Genomic DNA, 18879 nt, shown 5'->3' on the forward strand with positions numbered 1-18879 from the left:
AAGGTGGAGTTTAGGATCTCTACCTTCAAGGATAAAGAAAAATGGTTCACGCCCATCCACTATATATTTAAGAGAAAATTTACCTCTAGCCCACCTTAATCAGTGCTTAGAGCATTTTCCTATTAGGATTCAGGTGGAGCTTCTTTTAATTTTTCATTTTTTGTGGTATAAAGGTAGAAAGAGTTTGATAGGATCTTGAAAACAAATTTTAACCCCCCCACCCCCAAACCAAAAAAACAAAAGAAAAGAAAATAGCAAATGGATCCTAATTTTCTCAATTAATTGCAAATACAAAATTAAATAGGCAAATTTAAATATAATAGAAATAAACTTAAGCAAATTTGCAAATACCACAAACCATAACAGAAGGAGTTTATGGTGGTTCGACTTTACATTCCACATCTACTCCTCTCTGTGCCTCAAGAGAGATTTTAAGTAGTGATTATTTTTCAATACGCTAAATAGAGAATCAAACCCTTATAATCTTTATTACGGGGCTAGAACGCCCTTTTGCAATTTTTACGCATGGGCAAGAGCACCTTCTTACAATCTTTATTAATCGGTGTTAATACAACCTGGAGGGGGGTGATTAGGTTGTATTTAGTGGACTGTCCCAATTTCTCGGTTTAATTGCAATTTCAACAGTTGAAGATTTAAATGAAACTAAACTATATTAAACAATCACAACACAAAAATTTATAGTGGTTCGACTTTACAAGTCTATATCCACTCTTCTCTTTGCCTCAAAAGAGTATTCTACTAGTGATTCTTTTTCAATATAATGGGTAAATAATCAAACCCTTACAATCTTTGTTACGGGGCAAGAGTACCCTTTATAATCTTTGTTAACTAAGTAGGGCAAGAGCACCCTTTGCAATTTTTGTTCTAAATAGGGCAAGAGCACCCTCTACCAATTCTAATCAACCTAGACTAGAATTGAATAATCAATACAAGTTTAAGAAGTGATGGATATTACCTAACAAGGAGAGTGACACTTTACCCCTTGTGTGAATGTGATGCAATGAATGAATGCTTCAAGAAATGCAATGCACCAACAAGAAGTCCCAATGACCTTCAATAACTCCAAGCTTGACTCCAAAGAGCTTGTTGACAACTTTGGTATGTTCTTCAAAGTTGGATGGAGTTGGAAGACTAGTAAACAAAGCTAGATCACTCAAATAATAGCTTTAAGAATTGTGAGGGAGTAAGAGCTCAGTTGGCAAGTTGTAACCCCTCAAATGGGGGTGGTTGGGCTTATAAAGAAGTCCTTTAATTGCTTGGCCCAACCTCCCAACAGATATAAAATTTCAATGAAATTTTACTTCTGACGGAGCTCCGTCTCAAGAAATAGCCGTTAAAATATAGCCGTTAAGCTTGAGTCAGGACCAGACGGACAACCATCTAGTGCACAGTAGCTTGATTTAGTTTGGGACTTGGGCTTGGCTTGGGTTTTGGTCTTTTTGGTCAAACCTAAGCCACATACACCGTCCTGCTATGTCCTAGGTCAGTCTAGTGACATGAAATGCATATAATTTATATGATAACATATGCGTGTATGTGAAAGTGTCCTAAGTCTTAAATTGGTTTAAGTCTTGATTCTTAACTTGATCTTCGCATCTTCTTGTGCATTGAACTTGATACTCATCTTGACTTTGGTTCTTTGTTCAAGATTGCTTGACTTGACTTGGGCTTGAGTATTCGGTGAATTTGGTCCAACGAGATGGAACCGATCCGCTTTAGTAGTGAACTGGACAAAACATAGCTTAATGTAGACATTAGTAAATTGTGTTTGTTATCATCAAAACTAATGGAGGCAGATGTGATAATGCTAACATGGCATTTCCCAACAATCTCCCCCTTTTTGATGATGACAAACACCTAAGTGGTAGAACTGTAAAATGAACGTTTAAGACTTTTAAAACTATCACTTATTCACTTGGATATATACATATATATGCCCATTTCTCCCCCTTTATCATTAACAAAAAGAATGTAAGCATGGTATTCTCCCCCTAATATATTGTGCTCCTCCTAAACATGATATTCCCTTGCAAGAAAGACAAGATGGCAATATAGAGAGAAAAGAATTCATTGCATAATATTGTCATTTACATCAACGGACGCATATGTAAAGACAAGTCTTACAAGCAAACATATATAAAAAAGAGAGCTGTTCAACTATAACATGAACATAACAAAATGGATTATTTAACCATAGTCTCGACAATCATAAAGAGACATAATAAGAAACAAAAGACAACTGAAGACATGAACTAGAAAGTGACAAGAGAAGCTAGTCTTCAGCTGCATCATCCTCTTCAGCATCACCACTACCACCTTCACTGTCACTTCCACTTGCTTCAATTTCTCCTTCTTCATCCTCGCCTTCATCATCTTCCACATCTTCAGTTTCTTGAGGCGGCATTGGAGGAATCTTGAGATGAGTCACCATGTGGTGCAGGGCTGCTGCATGATGAGTCATCAGGTCTTCAATAGAGCCCATGTGAGTACCCAATGAGTCAAAACGGGTATCAAAATGCTGCTGCATGGCGGTGAGGTGCGAGTCAAGGGCCCGAAACTGTAGACTATTAGAAGTGGAAGAAGAAGTCGGCTGTTGGGGCCCGACCAATGCACCTTCGATATCCATGTCATGGGGTGCAGTGCCTTGGCGAGCTGCTGCTACTCTTTTCTTGCGGGATGGTGCCTTGGCAAGTTTGTCAAGAGGTGGTGGGGGGGGGGGTTTGAGTCCTCATGTTTCAAATTTACACGAAACTTCCGAAAGACAGTTGGTGAGAAGGCTATACCATATGGGAGGCTCATGTTCCCAGTGACGGCAGATTGAATCATGTAGGATAGAATGATGTAAGGGAGACATAAGGGTTGATGGTGGAGGATGCAAAAGGTGATATAGGTTTGAAGAGAGGTGAGATCAGATCGGTGTCCCCTTCTAGGAAGAATGTTCTGCTGAGTAATTTTGCTGATAGCTTTGGCCTCATCAATGAACATGGTTTCCTTAATGTCCTTGTAACAGAGGGGCCAATTTCCAGGTCTGAGGAGACATTTGTAGACCTCTTCTATCTGAACATCCTCAGGTGGGGTGTCCTTATATGTCCAAAAGCGACGGGCGCCTTCAGTAGAAATTTTAAACAAGGTGTGAATGGAGGGGATGGTGAGACCGATGTTCACCCCTTTGACATAAGAGGTAACTTTCAGATTTTCTCCCTCTCCTTCATGGCAAAGATTTGCATAGAAGTGAGTCACGAGGAAGGGGTACTGGGCTCATTGGCTTGAAGAATTGAACTCCAGCCTATGTCCTTGAACAATTGTCTTATTTCATATTGGGCAAAGGCTTCAACATCGATGGATGTGCCCTGCTCAATGTGTCATTTGACAGTACGGGGATAAATTTCTTGGGCTCTAGTATCCCTAAACCACTTATCAACTCTAGAAGGAACCTCAGGTGACTCATCACGGGGTGAGAGAGGAGGAGGGGCTTTAGAGGATGAAACGCGGGAAGCACCACCTCGAATTGAAGAATTCTTTTGGTGAGACATGATAATTTGTCAACCATAAAGAAATCATACAAACTAGTATGAGTAATTTTATCATACCTAGGTCTAATCTTATCATTTAGAGAAGTCTTGAAGATAAAGAGTGCATGAAGGTAACCTTGCCAACGTTAACTCATGAAGTACAAGACCCAAAAAAATTCAGATGTGTCAACTGAAATCATAGTAAAAACCAGAGTTTGGAGATAGTTGAAACAAAAGAAAAATTCAGAAACTCCCATTAAATGCATCCAGAAATTCAACTTTTTCAGGTTGCTGTCTAAGGAAAAAAAAATTGCCCTAAACATGTTATCTTCAAAAAATGTTGAAGATTATTTGCTGTTATTACTCATCAAGAGGCTTGTTTCAACCAACAAATATTCAACAGAATATGGTTTAACGAAGACCTCAAAGCATTGCTTTAAGTTATGTAGGGGCTGTTGTTGGAGTTAAGGAATCAATACTGATCCAAGAATTAAAACAACAAGATTTTTGGTTAAATCATAGCAGGGTTTTGCAAGAAATCACCACTTAACAGCAACTCAAAGAAATATTAAGGGTAATTTTCATCTGGACCCCTTGAGGTTTGGTCTGTGTCATTTTTAGTCCAAAAAAATGGACACATTGAATTTGCCTCCCCTGAGGTATTCAATAAGATCAATTAAGGACAATTTGTGATTTTTAGGACCAAAATACCCTCCCATTACTTCCAGTTGGCCATCAGATTTTAGACACGTGGATCATTCCAATCGGATGAACATAAATCCATTTAAAAACATACACATTTCTAACTCCCCAATTTTTTCTCATCTCCATCATCGTCTCCATCTTCGGTCGCTTCTACACTGGCGGCATAACCGAGAACTACCCACTCCAAAGCCATGGCTAACAAGAAACCCTAAACGAAATGAAAGTGTCAATAAGAGATTTACAGAGATCTGTTTTTGGTTTTCTTGAATTTGTTGGGCAGACAAGATAATGAAAGGGGTCGAGAGGGTTTCCATGGAAGTGATTACTTACGCGAGGAGCCTTCTGCTCACTGGGGATGGGATGGATGCCTAGATTTGACTGTTCTTCAGCTGCTCCTCTTCGGTATGTGGTTCGGTCAACAAATTTGAGCAGAAGGCCTCTCGTTTTATCACAATTATCGTGATCCCGTGCTAGATTCTTGAGAATGGTGAGACCCAATACGCTAAATGCAAAGTACTCATAATTTTCTTTATCGCAGATAGCCACTTTCTCTCCTATTTCATCAAACATGCCATTGGAGCTACATTTGGTGTGGATCAGTGATGAAATAGATTCCGTTGCACCAGGAATCCCTGCAACTCGAAGGGAATTCTGCTTCTTTCAAGATAATATAGACAAGATCTCTGCAGCTGCTTGCCTGATCTCTACTTCCGGTGGCTCTTCCAGTTCAACATCTCTATCAATCTCTGAATAACCGGTGGATTTGACTGTAGCCATCCATCCCATCCCCAGTTTAATAATAACCTAGAAATAGAATCGAATTGAAACGTTTTGATTCCTTACCTAGAAATATAATCGAACTGAAACATTTGATGGGTAAGGAATCAAAATGCTTCCGGATGGTGGATACAAGCTTTTTAGGAAGCTGACTACCTAATGGGTAAGGAATCAAAATGTTTGAACTGGACAAAACGTTTCGCCGCCCTCCTTGTCTTTCTTGTTAGCCATGGCTCCTTCAGATATTTTTGAATATTCAGGCAATCAATTCTAACCATCGTTGAAGTTGAAGAGGAAAAAAGGTAGAGAGATGGTGGCTACGCCGGACTAAAGATGGAGACCCCACTCTTTTGATTTTCACCCGACTCTTTTGATTTTCACCGTTGGATTTAATTGTGAAGAAAATATGCAAATCTGATGGTAAAATAGATGTGAGGGTATTTTGGTCATAAAAATCACAAATTGTCCTTAATTGATCTTATTGAATACCTCAGGGGAGGCAGATGCAAAGTGTCCATTTTTTTGGACTAAAAATGACATGGACCAAACCTCAGGGGGTCTAGATGAAAATTACCCAAATATTAATCTAATCAAAACAGGGTTTTCACCACTTGCAAGAAAAATGATTTTCATTGCCAAAAATAAATATTGAATAAAAAAATGTTGTTTTGAGAGGTTAGGGTTTCTGCCCTAAAATATGTAAGCTCCTGAATTTTGGAGATGATTTAATGTTATTACTCAACAAGAATCTTGTTTCAATCAAAGGATATTCTAGAGAATGTGGGTTTAACAAGAATCTCGGAGTATGGCTTTAATTGATTACAGTTTTAAAAAAATAGGGTACAAGAGAAATTGTAGAACTCAATGTGGGTTTGTGAGCAAGGAACCACAAAGAAAGGAGAGGAAACTTACCAAATACCACAGGTCATTTGAGGAAGAAGGAGGCTTGGAGATGACAAGAACTTCCACCTAGTTTCTCACGAAGGAGTCTCTTCTTGAGATCGACGCAGGGAATTTTTTTTTAAAGAAAGAGAGAGATGGAGATGGAGAGATAGAGTGTACTTAGGGATTTGGGAGCGTAAGGAGTGGGAAGCGGGAGAGAGAATGTAAAAAGGAAAGCATTTTTTTAATTTTAAATCATGCGTGTGTTTTAGTGAACCAGACGGACTGCCATCTGGCTCACTGTGACGAGATGGACATCCGTCTGGTTCAAACAGATGACCATCTGGTTGCTGAACTTTCAATAAAAAAGGAATCGGATCTAGAATGAGAATTTTATGGTTTTTCTTATTCTAATAGATCAATTAGCCCCAATTCTCTTCTTAGTTCAACAAAGCGGTCTTCACTTAGGGGTTTGGTAAATATGTCCGCTAAGTGATGATTTGTATTAATGAATTCAAGGACAACTTCAATATTTTGAATGCAATCCCTAAGGAAATGATGTTGAATGTCAATGTGCTTGGCTCTTGAGTGAAGCATGGGGTTCTTACTGAAGTTGATGGCACTAGTGCTGTCGCACTTGATGGGACATTTCTCAAGATGAACCTTATAGTCTAGCAAGGTTTGTTTCATCCAAATTACTTGAGCACAACACTTACCGGCTGCAATGTATTCAGCCTCGGTTGTAGAAAGAGCAACACATTTTTGTTTCTTGCTAAACCATGACACTAGGCATGGTCCAAGCAAGTGGCACGTGCCACTTGTGCTCTTTTGGTCAACATGACAACCGGCAAAGTTGGCATCCGAGAAACTCAATAAGTCAAATTATTGACCCCTAGGGTACCATAAACCGAAGTTTGATGTGCCTTTCAAATATTTGAATATTCTTTTAACAACACAAGCATGAGATTGTTTAGGATTGACTTGATATCTTGCACAAGCACAAACACTAAACATGATGTCCAATCTACTAGCCATTAAGTATAAAAGGCTTCCGATCATACCTTTATACTTAGTGGCATCAAAAGATTTTCCATCCTCATCTTTTGATAATTTCAACGATGTGCTCATAGGCGTTCCACTAGCCTTTTGAGACATTACATCAAATTTCTTTATAAGTTCTTTGATATACTTGGTTTGCTAATGAAGATACCATTTTCATTTTGTTTAGTTTGCAAACCAAGAAAAAAAATTCAATTCACCCATCATACTCATTTCAAACTCATTTCTCATACAAGTATTAAACTCATGACATAGAGATTCATTTGTAACACCAAATAGGATATCATTCACATATATTTGCACAATAATAATATCATTTTCTCATATTTTACAAATAATATGGTGTCTACCTACCTATTAAGAATCCATTTTGGACTACAATTTGCTTAATCTTTCATACCAAGCTCGTGGAGCTTGCTTAAGTCCATAAAGAGCCTTATTAAGCTTAAAAACATGGTTGGGGTAGGTAGGGTCTTCAAATTCCGGAGGTTGTGCAACATACACTTCCTCCATAATGAATCCATTTAAGAATGCACTCTTTACATCCATTTGATATAACTTGAAGTTCTTATGACATGCAAATACTAATAACTTGACCATCCAAGTATCTTGAATCACCACAATCCAAGCTCATACAAGAGAGATATTGTAACGCCCCGATTCCCAATATGGGAAATTAGGTCGATACTTAACCCAAGAATCGGTTTTTCCTTAGGTAGTGAACCAGTCGTAATAAAATAGACCAGAAATTAAACTCAAAGAATTTAGAATATTTAAGCAGCGGAAGTTTATTGTAATAAACTGAAACATTTCCATTTTCTAAAATATTCAAAATAAAGGGGTTCGACTATTACATTTATCAAATAGAACATTTCACACCAATTACATAATTATTTAAATATAGATAAAAAGCATATTTTATGTCATTAACAAATAATATATGAATGAAGTTCATCAGCAATATGAACTTCTTCTGTATCACGACCCATTTCTTCAAAGTCATGCCCTACACATTCACCATCTGGAGGAAAATATTGGGTAAGTTTTGAAAAACTTAACAAGATCAAATCCAGCAAGATATCGACATGTTTGAAATAATGTATTGAAATAATACAAAAATACACTAAAATGAAATAAATAATGTAATAATGCTAATGCACAAAATGATTATTTATCTTATTTGGAAACAATACGATGCCCCATGCCGTTACATGGCCTGCACGCGTTATACAGCCTTGACATTCGTATTGCTCCATTTGGGATTCAACACATCATACCCCATGCCGTTACATGGCCTGCACGCGTTATACAGCCCTGATATGTGTGTTGATCCCTCCAGTGTTATCATGGGTTTTCCCAATAGGAAATGATGAAGATTGATCCACGCCGTTACGTGGCCTGCGCGCGTTATACAGCCCTATCAACCCATCCAATTCTCTATTGGACCATGATAAATGGAAAAGTTTATGTTTTCTTATAATGCAATATGCAATGCAATGCTAAATCTTGATACTCATAGAAATTTATACAAGAAAATAAATGAAACATATGGATATAACGCAAAATTTGCAATATAGATCAAATGTTACAATGGTTCAAGTTAGTAGATATATATAAAAGATTCTCACATGTAATACATATCAAGATAAAACACAATATTTCAAACTATATGTAATATGAAGAATTATTACTTGCAATTTATATCAAATAAAATGCAACATATCAAATACACAATTATTCAAACAAGTGGATATAATGCAGATTATCACTTGCCTTTCTAATAGATTTCAAAATACATAAATCAGCCGATACTTTGTCAGCCAAAAAGAAATTACTAATTCTCTCTCTCTCTATCTTCCAATTTTTTTCCTAGAAATCTCCCCCGTAAGGTGAAACCCTCCCCCTATTTATATGCAAGAAATATAATAATAACATTTAAGTAAATTAATAAAACTTTATGTATGATAAATTGTTAAAGAATTAACTATTGTTTAATAAATTAATTTATTACTTTATATTTTAACTTTTAACGTATTTTGATTTCTTTACTTGATTATAAGAGTTAAGATTTATTAAACTAATAATAATAAATACTTAACTGATATTATAGTTATTAACTTTATATTTGAGTTTAATTAAGTATTATAAATTGAATAATGGAAAGAGAAAGAAAAAGAAACGATTAATTCAATTGTGATTTGATTTTCCTTATTTTCATTAAATAATTAATTTAACAATATTATTATTACTTTCTAAACAAATGGTAATTACCTATAAAACAAAATAACATATATAACTAAAAGATATAATATATGATTATTTTGTGAAAATTGACCAAAATACCCTTAGTAAAATCTAGGGGTATTACAGATATGCCCAAAATACTGAAGGTATGTCTGTTTACCCGATTTTCAGATTTATTACCAATTTTGTTCCTTAGACCTCCACCTATTTCCAATTTGACTAAGATCTCACTTTTCATGATTTCTTGGGCAGCAAGATTGAATGCCATGATTTAAAATCCACCAATATCTAATATATTTGCCAACTTTACTCCATATTATCTCTAATATCCAAAATCACCTTATTCCTGAAAAATACACAAAAATACTCAATTAGCTCTCTTCAATCAAATAAGTATGGGGAATTAAATCAAATAAATAATGGTAAATGCATGCTTATCAAATACCCCCACACTTGAGTGTTTGCTAGTCCTCGAGCAAAACGAAACAATAAATGCAATACGGGAAATAAATAAAGAAAAACCTAACTCACTTTCATAGGAATCACGGTTGCACTTAGCATGTGCAACAAGCCTTTAAACCCCTAGGTTACCCTAGTGGACGAGTTGTGTCTCGTGAGTGTTTGCATAGAATATACACACAAAATTCTTAAGTGCTCTTCTAATTATTCTAGCAATAGTAAGAGTAAAAAGATTGATTCCAAGACAAAGACACTCCATTAAAGATTGAAGGGAATATAGGCACCCCCACACTTAAGCTCTTTACACCCTCTCTTGAGTCTAGCTCTAGGCAAACAATTCAATCGAGAAGTCTCCTCTTATCTTCAGTCTACCAGTTCACCCTCAGATAAGACTAAACTAGGTATCAAATAATACCAAGAACTCATGATCTAAACAATATTGACCTTCTTAGACATTTCACCTTTATAAGCACATTACTTCACTTCTTTCTTTAATGGTCGCAGTTCTAGTCCGTGCAATGTCTTGCCTCTTAAGCTTTCTAGATGGCCTATGTAATGAGTGTTGGGTCAGCCGCTCTCAAGCTAGATGGCCTTAAGGGATTAGGTGTAGAATACCCCTCGAACTTACTTACTCAAGCCAACTAGGCTACAGGCCAAGACTGGACCAAAGACACCCCAATTGTTTGACGCGAGGCACGATGTTGATGACACCGAGACCCGGTTACTAAGAAGGAGGTCTAAACTTTAAACTTCAACAGATTTTTTTTAAATTTTTTTTTTTTCACATTATACTTCAATTCATTTCACATTTAAATAATCTAAAATCGGTCTCAACTTGTCACCATAAGCACAAGGCAATTCAAGATAACTAGATGGTCAAACCTTTTGGACTACCTGGAGTTCCTATTTTCCGATTCAACCTCAGTCTCAAAATGTAAAACCCATTACTATTCTCTCAAGAGGGTGTTCATTACATCAGATGGGATTTCTAAAACACTTAAACTCTCATTTTGTATCTAATCAAGGAATTAAAACATGTATCTTACCAAAGCCAAAAAAAATTGGTCACTTTTTATCTTTGTGACAATGCTCTACCAACTATCAACAAGTCTTACTCTAGTTGACAGCCCCCCACACTTAAATTATGGAATGACCTCAGTGCATGCAAGATATATAAAAAAAAAAAATGATAGAAGCAAATAGAGGAAAGAGTTTACCCGATGTTTGAAATCATGATAGAGCACACAACAATAAAACCTAACAACAAACAAAGAAAAGAGAAGAAAAAGAACAAGAAATAACATCTAAACAAATGGGTTGCCTCCCATAAAGCGCTAAGTTTAGAGTCTTCAACCAGACTCAGTGAGATGCAGCCAATGGAGGTGGAGGCTCAAATCTAAATGTGAATGGCGACTTCTCCAAAGAAGTGGAAGAGTCCAACAATGTGTTGACTTCCTCAATATTTAGGTTAGATTCCCCAAATGGCAAGTAATGTTATAGGAGATCATCCATAAGCATGTTTGGAATATAATCAACCACTACCTCATCAATAAAGTTAATCGCAAAGCACTCTTCATCCCTATTTGAGCTTAAGGATGCATTGAAGATGTTGACTCTAAGTTTCTTATTGCCAAATGATATGTCCATGACACCTAATCTAGAATTGATGCAAGCATTCACAGTGGCTAAAAAGGGCCGTTCAAGAATGACTGGTGGTAAGTTATTGGTAGTTGTATTGTCCATATCTAGGATAAAAAAATCAACAGGAAAATATAGATACTCAACCTTTACCAAAACGTTTTCAAGTAGCCCAAGGGGTCGTTTGATTGAGCGGTTTGCTAATTGTAGAATCACATCAGTGGATTTCAAATCTCCTAGACCAAACCTATCATAAACTTAACCGGGTAAAATATTCACACTGGCTCCCAAATCAAGCAATACTTTACTTATGGATAAATCTCCAATAACACATGAAATTAAAGGTGTACCTGGATCTTTAAGTTTAGGGGGCAGTTGGTTGAAAATTACTGAGCTGACTTGTTCAGTTAGGTGCACAGTTTTAGGTGTTTGAGTCTTCAACTTACGCTTTTGGGTGAACAAATCTTTTAGAAACTTAGCATAAGTTGGGACTTGCTTGATAGCATCTAATAGTGGGAGATTGATACGAACTTGTTGAAATAAATCAATCATCTCTTGCATCCTATCATTCTTTCTAGAATTTGTAATTGAGGACACAAGAGCTTCAGGGAAGGGGGCTTTGGGAGTGTAAGATTTAGGAGTAGGACCCTCTACAATTGGAATGTGCAACCCCTTACAAGGAAATTGATGGGGAATACTCACAGGTGGTGTTTCTTTACTAGGCTTGTGTGCATCATCACCAGTCTCATGGGTCAAATCAACCTTCTCTCGACTCTCAAGATCAATGGGCAATGGCTTGGGAGTAGGCAAAGGTGCATAATATTCCTTTCTACTACATGTCACAATAGAGACTGCTTGGACTTGTTCTTTCCTAGACCCAATTTGATGATTAGGGTTACCTATTGGTTGACTTGGTAACTGACCAACCTCCCTCCTACTGATGGCATCAACTAGTTGACCAAGTTGGGCTTCCAATTTGTTAATGGAATGAGAATGGGAATGCAACAATTGAGTATTTTGCTCTAATCCACTAAGTGCTTTTAGTACCTTATCCTCAAATGATGAATTATGTGAGGGTTGTGGAGATGATGGTTGCTCATTCCTATAGGCATTTTAGTGCATATTAAATGGAAATGGCCTATAAGTTATTTGATTAGAGGGATTGGGCATTGAGTTTCACCATGAAAAATTGGGGTGGTTTCGCCATCCTGGGTTGTAGGTATTGGAATATGGATCATTGCCCAATTTAGAGACTCCTTGGGCCAAATGTGTATGCTCCTCAACAAACTCAGGGTATTGTGTAGCCAAATAGCAATCAGTGACATGATGGGATAGGCTAGAACATAAAGCACATGCTTCAATCTGATTAGGTGGAGAGGAACTTGTAGGAAGTGGAGATGGGGTTTGTTGTCCTAATGATAAGAGATGGTCCAATTTCTTTGATAGCAAGTCAACCTTAGTGCTCATCTCAATGGTAGGATTGATCGCATAGAGACCACTCATCTTTGGTCGCCCAATGGATGGAATCTCAGTCCTAGCTGCTGAAGCATGGTGTTGGGAGTTTTCATTAAGGGTCTCAAAAAGTTCCCATGCCTCATTCTCCTTCTTGTGCATGAAAGTCCCACCACAAGAAGAATCAACCATTTGCCTATGTCGGTCTCTAAGGCCATCATAAAAGCATTGAACCAATTCCCATTTAGGAATAGCATGGTGGGGGCACTTTCTAAGTAATTCTTTTAGTCTTTCCCAGGCCTCATGAAATTGTTCTCTTTCTTGTTGGGAGAAACTCATTATCACTCTCCTAATTCTATTGGTACGGCCAATGGGGAAGAACTTTTTAATGAACTCCTGTTGCATTTCTGCCCAAGTAGAAATTTTAACATTGTCCAAAAAATGAAGCCAATGCTTAGCTTTATCTTTAAGGGAGAATGGGAAAAAAAGTAACCTTAAAGCATCAATTGAGAGGTTTTGAATTTTAACCATGGAGGACACCTCTAAAAACTTATCTAAGTGCTTATAAGGCTCTTCATTGGCAAGTCATAAAAAGATGGTAGCATTTGAATCACACTAGATTTGATCTCATATTGAGTTGCCTCTATGTCAGGCAACTTAATACAAGAAACCGGAGTATATATCGTAGGAATGAAATGCTCACTCAAGGGCCTCATTGGAGGCTCATAGTTTGCCATGGTTCTTTGCCTTCTTGGCCAAAGTCTCTTCTAACTCTAAATCAAATGAAGTCAACTCAGGGTATAGGGACCGACGACCATGCATACATACAGAAAAAAAAAAAAAAAAAAAAAAAAAAAGGAAGCTAAATAAGTAAAATTAAAAGAAAATAACTATAGCACAAGGGAGAGTTTAGGACGTACCTAAAGCACAATCCACGTGATCTTCCGAACAAAAGTTACACAAGTAGGATTTGAGGGATGGGATTTTTAAAATTTAACCTAAACAACCCAATCTAATGCAAATATTACAATTGAAAAGTCCTAAATACAATTATATCTAAGAAGAAAAGAGAACAACCTAATCTATTTATCGAATTGCTACTCTTGCAGTAACCTATAAAACAAAAGAAAAAGAGATTAGTTAAATAATCAAAGACAAAATTAGAAATTAAAAACTCTAAAATTACTTTAAAATTTATGCCTAATTGTCAAAAATCAATCCTAGCAACTGTGCTTTGGTTCTCCGGAAACGGTGCCAAAATTTGATCGTGTCGCTAACCAATCAAAAATAAAATCCTATACTAATCTAGCAAGCAAAAAGTACGGGGTCGAACTATGGGGAACTAAAAGGCTAAGTTACTAAGATTGAATTTAACACAACCTAATTTAAACTAAATCTATTAATTAATGCAAAAACTTAAACTATGAATATGTGAAGATCTTTGGGATTTTGAATCCCCAATGCTTTTCCCTAACCGATATAACTCTACACTTCAAAGTAAATTAGGGATGGTCTTCCTAGATATACCGTATCTTCGCAAGACTATCGTCCTTCGCGGAAGCTTGGCACGCTTAGTTCGCTGAGCTATAGAACATCTTTGGTCAAACTCAAACACAATCAACTAGAAGAGATAGAACAATCAAATTAATGAAATAAGCATGGTTCATCTACATCCCAAAGAAAAGGAACTAGCTACTCATTATCACAAAGTTCATAAGAAAAATAATGATGAAACATAGGGAGAGAGAGAAAGAGAGAGAGATGTGGTCTTCTTCTTCAGCAATGAGAAAGATGAGAGCCGCATTCGCCGTCTTCTTTTCTTCTCTATGCCTGGCTTCTCTTTTATGTCTCCCGCACACAATGAATCTCCTCTCTTTACCTGTAGAGTTTACCTTTATTCGTTCGGATTTTGGAAAAACTCAAAACTATAAAGTTGCTTCAATATCGTTCCATAGCATCTTGAATCACTTCAATCCAATCTCATACGAGAGAGATATGCCCAAAATACTGAAGGTATGGCTGTTTACCCGATTTTCAGATTTATTACCAATTTTGTTCCTTAGAACTCCACCTGTTTCCAATTTGACTAAGACCTCACTTTTCATGATTTCTTGGGCAGCAAGATTGAATGCCATGATTTAAAATCCACCAATATCTAATATATTTGCCAACTTTACTCCATATTATCTCTAATATCCAAAATCACCTTATTCCTGAAAAATACACAAAAATACTCAATTAGCTCTCTTCAATTAAATAAGTATGGGGAATGTAAATCAAATAAATAATGGTAAATGCATGCTTATCAAGCTCCTCATGGTAAGTCAGGTTCCACAATGCAGAGGACCTTGATAAGCTGGTGGAATAGGAAGAGTGGGATGAGTATCTTGGAGGCAGTGTTGAAGATAACGCGTAATGGAATGGCAATGAACGAAAAGGGCTACTTTGTGCACAACAAAGAGATTTTGGAAGAACACGTAATATTCCTTGGGGAATGACCAAGTATGGAAGATGTTGAATTGGGTGTGGTAGGGAAAAGCTGAATGGCACTTCAACCAGTCATCTCTTATGCCATATTTAGAGACGAGAATTGCCAAATTATCTTGATAAGTGGTTCTGCAACGGCTGATAGATAGTGTGACAGGTTCATTTTGTATCTAATCAAGGAATTAAAACATGTATCTTACCAAAGCCAGAAAAAATTGGGCACTTTTTATCTTTGTGACAATGCTCTACAAACTATCAACAAGTCTTACTCTAGTTGACACCCCCCCCCCCACACACACACTTAAATTATGGAATGACCTCAGTGCATGCAAGATATATAAAAAAAAATGATAGAAGCAAATAGAGGAAAGAGTTTACCCGATGTTTGAAATCATGATAGAGCACGCAACAATAAAACCTAACAACAAACAAAGAAAAGAGAAGAAAAAGAACAAGAAATAACATCTAAACAAATGGGTTGCCTCCCATAAAGCGCTAAGTTTAAAGTCTTCAGCCAGACTCAGTGAGTTGCAGCCAATGGAGGTGGAGGCTCAAATCTAAATGTGAATGGTGACTTCTCCAAAGAAGTGGAAGAGTCCAATAGTGTGTTGACTTCCTCAATATTTAGGTTAGATTCCCCAAATGGCAAGTAATGTTGTAGGGATCATCAATAAGCATGTTTGGAATATAATCAACCACTACCTCATCAATAAAGTTAATCGCAAAGCACTCTTCATCCCTATTTGAGCTTAAGGATGCATTGAAGATGTTGACTCTAAGTTTTTTATTGCCAAATGATATGTCCATGACACCTGATCCACAATTGATGCAAGCATTCGCAGTGGGTAAAAAGGCCATCCAAGAATGACTGGTGGTAAGTTATTGGTAGTTGTATTATCCATATCTAGGATAAAAAAATCAATAGGAAAATATAGATCCTCAACCTTTACCAAAACGTTTTCAAGTAGCCCACGGGGTTGTTTGATTGAGCGGTTTGCCAATTGTAGAATCACATCAGTGGATTTCAAATCTCCTAGACCAAACCTATCATAAACTTAATCAGGTAAAATATTCACACTGGCTCCCAAATCAAGCAATGCTTTACTTATGGATAAATCTCCAATGACACATGAAATTAAAGGTGTACCTGGATCTTTAAGTTTAGGGGGCAGTTGGTTGGAAATTACCGAGCTAACTGGATGGGGAATACTCACAGGTGGTGTTTCTTTTCTAGGCTTGTGTGCATCATCGCCAATCTCATGGGTCAAATCAACCTCCTCTCGACTCTCAAGATCAATGGGCAATGGCTTGGGAGTAGGCAAAGGTGCATAATATTGCTTTCCACTACGTGTCACAATAGAGACTGCTTGGACTTGTTCTTTCCTAGACCCAATTTGATGATTAGGGTTACCTATTGGTTGACTAAGTAACTGACCAACCTCCCTCCTACTGATGGCATCAACTAGTTGACCAAGTTGGGTTTCCAATTTGTTAATGGACTGAGAATGGGAATACAACAATTGAGTGTTTTGCTCTAATCCACTAAGTGCTTTTAGTACCTAATATGGAGAGTTTATGATCAGACCGGGTTCATACCTGGTCCGACCCTCGACCCCGGTCGAGACGGAGAAAACCGAATCGCTCCCGAGCGAACCGGATCCAGAAGATGGCTTGCTGAAGAAGAAAGATTATTCGGCTGCAAGCGTGCCCTAATCTTACTTATGGATTAGGGTAATCACCCTGATGACAGCAGACTCAAACTGACGGCTGCGGATAATCATCATCAAAGGGATAACTATCGCATAACCTAACGGTTATCTCAGGAGTCCTCTACTAGCCCAAACTAGTAGAAGTCTATCGCTCAACGGATCTCATTGATAAGATCCAACGACTACCCGAAGAAGGCTTGAGTGCATCCAACGAAGGAGATTCGAAGGTACACTCTATATAAACCTCACTACCATACAAGGTGAGGGACGGATCAATCGATCAAAAAGAATACGATCTGAGACTCAGGTTCAGATACATATTGATAGATCCAAACTATCAGCGTCCGCTATCTAGATCACCTTTCCCGTTTCTTCATTCATTAGCTCGTGCTTCTAGCGAGCCGTTTGTGATTAAGTTCATCAACCGACTTAGCCTTCGGAGGTGGACTCCCGACCCCAGCGGTCGGGCCACATCCGACGCTTTCGTTTTGCAGGACATCACGTGGAGATCCAAGGGCTGAGCAGATTTTGGACGCATCATTTGGCGCCGTCTGTGGGAACGACTTGAAAAAGCCATGGTGACTAGATCAGCAGCCGCTGCACAACGCAATTCCGGTGTTCCAGATACACGGGGTGAATAATCCAGATATTCCCCGGGAAAGCCAAAATCCTATCGAGGTGGATGATGGCCGGGGAGGACGTAATCTTCCTCCTGATACAATCCAAGATCAATTGGATCAGGTAAAGATTCAACTCTTGGAGGTGAGCCAAGCACTCCGCGTGCTCACCAGACGAGTGGTTTTACCACAAGAGCCTGAACAGCGCGATTCAGGGAGACGTGCATTGCCACGTGACCAAAGAATGGCTGAAGACCGGAACGTTGATCAGAATTTCCGTGAAAGAGACCGAGGACTTCGGAGGATTGATGATCAACCAAGGCGAGGCGATCGGTTCGACAGACCGCAAGAGAGTACAACTGATTCAAATACAAGGTTGGATAACGGGGTAAGAACTCACTCACCCATCGTCGAAGAACCGTTCGTGATGATCGAGCAATTCGTGACGAGAGAAACGTTCGTGAAGGACGGGCTGTTCGTGATGATCGTGTTAATCGAGGTCGTGATCGTATTGCTGAAGATCACCCGACCCAGATTGGTCAAGAATTGGCCAACATCAATGAGAAGTTAGGGCAGTTGGCTAAGGGAAGAATAACTAAGGATATTTACTCAGTCATTCGGAAGACTCCTTTTGCTGAGCCAATTGCGGGATATCGGTTTCCCCATAACTTTCGTTTGCCTACCTTCTCAACATTCGATGGCTCCGGAGATCCAACAGCTCACATCGGCTATTACCAACGGACCATGGCAATTTCGAGGTAATTTCGATGAAATTTTATGCGTGGTTTTTGGTTCATCTCTAACGGGAGCGGCACAAAAGTGGTTTTCTAACCTCCCCTCGGGAAGGATCTTAAACTTTGACGAATTGGCGCGCCAATTCATAGGGCGATTCCCGAGTGGGATACGAGGTCAAGAAAACGGAAGAAACCTTGTTTCTTGTCAAACAAGGAAAGAACGAATCGATCGGAGAGTTTCGAAAAGATTCAACAAAGTGACGATGGAGATAGAAAACTTGGATGAACAAGTAGCGGGAACCGCTCTATTCACGGGACTCACAAATCGGAAACTCCTGGAGTTATTACTCCAGGATATACCCACGACTTATGCTTGAGTTGGTACGGAGATGCCGAAGCAAGCTGAAGTCATGGAGATTCTAGATGCGCGCCAAGGAGATAATAAAGTCTCCAATAAGGAACAAAAGGCTCCTGAGCAGAAGCAGAAGCCAAAAAAGAATGTTCGCGATCGGGTTGGAAGATCCCAACCTTGGCGCCAAAGATCCCCCGGTAGAAGTGAGTACACTCCATTGAATGCTCCTCG

At 38.2% G+C, this 18879-nt stretch overlaps 1 non-coding gene across 1 annotated transcript; it reads left to right on the forward strand.

Annotated features, from left to right (window-relative positions):
- Window positions 1–12999: 12999 nt before the first annotated feature.
- Window positions 13000–13106, forward strand: LOC149007569 (small nucleolar RNA R71). Its single transcript, XR_016175363.1, has one exon. It is a non-coding gene; the product is annotated as a small nucleolar RNA R71 (small nucleolar RNA).
- Window positions 13107–18879: the final 5773 nt, after the last annotated feature.

This window comes from Hakea prostrata, chromosome 8 (assembly GCF_041222555.1).
Source record: "Hakea prostrata isolate BN-2017 chromosome 8, UWA_Hpros_2, whole genome shotgun sequence".
In the NCBI taxonomy this organism is placed as follows: Eukaryota; Viridiplantae; Streptophyta; class Magnoliopsida; order Proteales; family Proteaceae; genus Hakea; species Hakea prostrata.